This window comes from Somniosus microcephalus, unplaced genomic scaffold (genome assembly GCF_052327205.1).
Source record: "Somniosus microcephalus isolate GS21.2 unplaced genomic scaffold, FLI_Smic_1.0 unresolved_chr5, whole genome shotgun sequence".
NCBI classification, from domain to species: domain Eukaryota; kingdom Metazoa; phylum Chordata; class Chondrichthyes; order Squaliformes; family Somniosidae; genus Somniosus; species Somniosus microcephalus.
Window position 1 is genome coordinate 46842684 of NW_028225183.1, and position 4792 is coordinate 46847475.

The following is a 4792-nucleotide window of genomic DNA, read 5'->3' on the forward strand; positions in this document are numbered from 1 at the left end:
ACTTTTTAAAAATTAGCCGAAGACTCTACAATCCCCTTATAAACCAAAGGGAGAGGTTTAATCGATTTCAAACAGATATTCTTGTATTCTATATACAATATCCCCTACCCAGCTATCCCACTTCGTTTAAAAAAACAGCTCAAAACAACTCTTCCACAAACATGTGTTTGACGTCTGAAGAAATCACTTCACCCATTTGATTCTAAGGAATTTTTTTTAGATCAATACGTGGGAAATTGTGTCTTCCCTGATTTCTCCGTCAAATGATGGTATTATAAGCAACCAAGGCTGATTTCCCTGCTCATGAAAACCTCACACAAGCCTCTTTGATGGAATTTTCCTCCCACTCAGGAAGATCCTTCACCGTCAATAAGTACCATAGCTTAGATAGCAGGAGAGCGGACATCACTGTCGCACTTCCTTGCACTTTCAATCAACTTCTTTCCCATCTTCCCAAAATCTTTTTAATTTTCCTAACCTCCGGTTCCCAATTTAATCGATCCACTCCTTCCCTGTCCTTCTTGCACCACATATGCACCTCAAAAGCTTCCAAAACTTCCAGCACCATAAAGGGCATTTCCTCCAACACTTTCCCCCTACCCCTTCCTGCAACCAGGCACTGGGACATATTATAATTCACTCTGGCTCCTTAAGCCCTATAAAACTCCTCCACTACGCCCCTAGGTTTCCTCACTGACTCCCCATTTCTCAATGTTATATTTGTGTTATCTGCATATTGGTGTATTACCGACACCCGCCCGGAACTGGGAACCGCAATCCCGACTACACCTTGTTCCTTTCACATCATGTAACATGGCGGTTCTGCTATCAATGTGTACAAGAATGGTGACAGGCGAGAACCCTGTCTCACTGACATCTGTATCGGAAAATACTTGGATAAAAAACCGTTACATATAACACAGCGAAATATGTTTGAATAAAACATCCTTAGCCACTCAATGACATTTTCCCCGAAACCAAACGCTTCTAAAACCATAATTAAAAACTCATGAGAGACACTATCAAAGGCTCACTCTTGATCTATCTTTAATACATAAGCCTCCCGCCCACTCTCTTCGATGTGCTCTAACGCATCACGGATTGAGACCACAGAGTCTGCGATGTCCCGGACTATGACTTCATGACTTCATAGGACTGAGAGAGCAAAACTATCTGCGCCATCACCTCCTACATAAGATTTACCATAACCCGTGCATAGATCTTATAACCCACATTTAATAACGTGATGGAATTCCAATTCTTTAGACACCTTCTTTCCCCTTTATTTTTATATAAGCTAAGTTTTTGAAACCTCTCATCATAGATGGGGCCAGCCGACCCTCAATTTTAATCCCCTCAAAAACCTCTTAGAGCAACAGACTTAAAATCTCTAAAACTTCTTCATAAAATTCTGCACTTATTCCATCGGACCCTGGCTCCCCCCTCGCGCCTCATACGACCCCATACCGCATCATTCCACTTATATTTCCACTAATCCTATTTGTTTGTCACACATTCTTATCCCATCCTCCTTTAAAACGTCTCTAACAAAAGCACTTACCTTCTGCATCTGCAATTTGGAAATGTCTTATTTTGTATATAAATCTTGATATAAGCTGCTAGCAGCCTCCAAAATATCCAAACTTTCATAAATGACCTTCTTCACAACCGTCAACACTTCAAATAATGATAATCTCTGTCGCAGCTTCCCTTGCTCTAGGAAATATCTAATTAATCTTTCGCCCTCTAATTCATCTTTAGCCATTGCATGGCGAATGGCCCCCTTGCATTTTTCAGCTTGCAATGAATTCCACTCCTCCTTTAAAACTACCCACTTAGTGTCAGCTCCCTTAGCCCCTCCGTCAACTGCGTTACAGACATCTGTAAGCCTTTTATTGACACTTTCCTTGCGACGCCAGTTAGCTGCCGCTCTCTATTTCCCAAAATGGATCGAAAAAATGCGTACCTCATATTTGAAATTGTCCCACCAAACGCTTCTTTCTTTCAAGAGCAAAGGTTCCTTCTGAGCATTATTTATTATATTAAAATCCCTTCTTTAGAAGCGATTTCTTTCAGGTTTTGGTTGTTTAACATCCACCCCCCTAGACCGATCTTAACTCTGCTGTTCTTAATTCTTAGAACCAAAGCCGAGTGGTCACTAAAAAAAGCATTTTTGCAATAATCTCCAACACCTCAGAACGTAACCCTTCCCGCATTTACTCAAAATATATTCAGCTCTGTTTTAAAACATCTTCTACTCAACTTGTTCTGGAAAACTCCCTTTATATGGGGTTCCGATCCCTCCATAATTCTCTCAAATGTCATTTTGTCATTATTTTTACAAACATCCCTTTGGTGTTATCATCCTTAATGGCCATCTGGGTTGAAATGTCCATCCGAGAAAGAAATACATTAAAATCCCCCACTATACTCAGGTATTCCGCCTCAGCCACTTCAGTACAAAACCACCGAAAACATTTGTGACGCTTGCAATGCTCGTTCGGTGCATAGATATTAAAGAGATCGCAATTCAATTCCACCATTTTTATCCTTTAACCGTAAATTCTCCCCTCAGTGTACTTGTTCATCAAGGCAACATTCTCTTTTGTTGACGGACTCACCAACAAGCCACCCCTCTACAGCGATTGTTTGCACAACTTGCAAACACCTCTCCCTTCCAAAGCTTCAGAACGCATACCAGGATATCCTTATCCCAAAAGATTTCTTGCAGACACAACAAGTCAGTGCTTTAAAACAATGCACCAAATGTTGCAATTCGTTCTCACCACTCAGTGCATTCACATTAATCGAGACGAATGTAATAATGGCTCCGAATAAGGGAAGTATGCCTGATAATTTCCCATCATTTAATCTCTGGCCCTTCCCTGCTCTCATGCTCCTTCCCAAACTTTCGGGCAGCTGTCGCTTTCTCCAACAGCCTCCGGCTCTTTTCCCCTCCTGTTTGAACCTTCCCTGCAGTTTCAGCCTCTTCCTTGCATTAGGTTTGTGCTGAGGAGCTGCCCCTTCTCTCTCCCTCTGCGCTTCACTAATCGCTTTCTTTCCACACGATGCCACCTCTCCCACCACTTTCATCTCCCTGTCCCCTCTGATTTCTCACTCTCGAGCTCTTCTGTATTCTCCTGTCCCTGCTGCCCGTCAGATAAAAAATCTCCCTTAGAGAGTCTTCCTACCTCCAATAGTGCCGCTCCCTTCGGCCTCAACTCCACCGCTTAAACTTGTTCCCCATTTCTTCTGTCTCTCGGACAATGGCATATCTGCACCTATCTTTCTCCCTTCTGGTGTCTTTGTCTCCCCGCTCCCGACCGGCTGTCACATTAAGGTTCCTGCCTCTTGCAACCTCTCCTTGTCTTTCCCCCTCCTGTTCTTCGAGATGTAGACTCCCTGTATTTACTTTGGAGTACTTACAATTACCACGCACCCCGCTCCCGCCTCCTCTCCTTCGCGGACACCAGATTCTTCAGGCTGCTGTTAAAGGAACAAAATGGCCCAAAAAGCTGAAAAAATCATCAACGTATTAAAAGCTCACTCCAACTGCCTGCAGCAATGAAAGAACCAGCAGCACCTGCTTAATCCTATCCCCGCCCACCAAGGGAGTGCTACCCACTACCAGCAGCACCTGCTCAATCCTATCCCCTCCCACCAAGGGAGTGCTACTCACTACCGGCAGCCCCTGCTCACTCCTATCCCCTTCCACCAAGGGAGTGCTACCCACTACCAGCAGCACCTGCTCACAACTATCCCCTCCCACCAAGGGAGTGCTACCCACTACCAGCAGCACCTGCTCACTCCTATCCCCTCCCACCAAGGGAGTGCTACCCACTACCAGCAGCACCTGCTCACTCCTATCTCAACCCACCAAGGGAGTTCTACCCACTACCAGCAGCACCTGCTCACAACTATCCCCTCCCACCAAGGGAGTGCTACTCACTACCAGCAGCACCTTCTCACTCCTATCCCCTCCCACCAAGTGAGTGCTACCCACTACCAGCAGCACCTTCTCACTCCTATCCCCTCCCACCAAGTGAGTGCTACCCACTGCCAGCAGCCCCTGCTCACTCCTATCCCCTCCCACCAAGTGAGTGCTACCCACTACCAGCAGCACCTGCTCACTCCTATCCCCTCCCACCAAGGGAGTGCTACCCACTACCAGCAGCACCTGCTCACTCCTATCCCCTCCCACCAAGGGAGTGCTACCCACTACCAGCAGCACCTGCTCACTCCTATCCCCTCCCACCAAGGGAGTGTTACCCACTACCAGCAGCACCTGCTCACTGCTATCCACGCCCACCAATGGAGTGCTGCCCACTACCAGCAGCCCCTGCTCACTCCTATCCCAGCCCACCAAGGGAGTGCTACCCACTACCAGCAGCAGCTGCTCACTCCTATCCACGCCCACCAATGGAGTGCTACCCACTACCAGCAGCAGCTGCTCACTCCTATCCACGCCCACCAATGGAGTGCTACCCACTACCAGCAGCACCTGCTCACTCCTATCCCCTTCCACCAAGTGAGTGCTACCCACTACCAGCAGCAGCTGCTCACTCCCATCCCCTCCCACCAAGTGAGTGCTACCCACTACCAGCAGCACCTGCTCACTCCTATCCCCTCCCACCAAGTGAGTGCTACCCACTACCGGCAGCAGCTGCTCACTCCCATCCCCTCCCACCAAGGGAGTGCTACCCACTAGCAGCAGCACCTGCCCACTCCTATCCCCTCCCACCAAGGGAGTGCTACCCACTACCAGCAGCAGCTGCTCACTCCCATCCCCTCC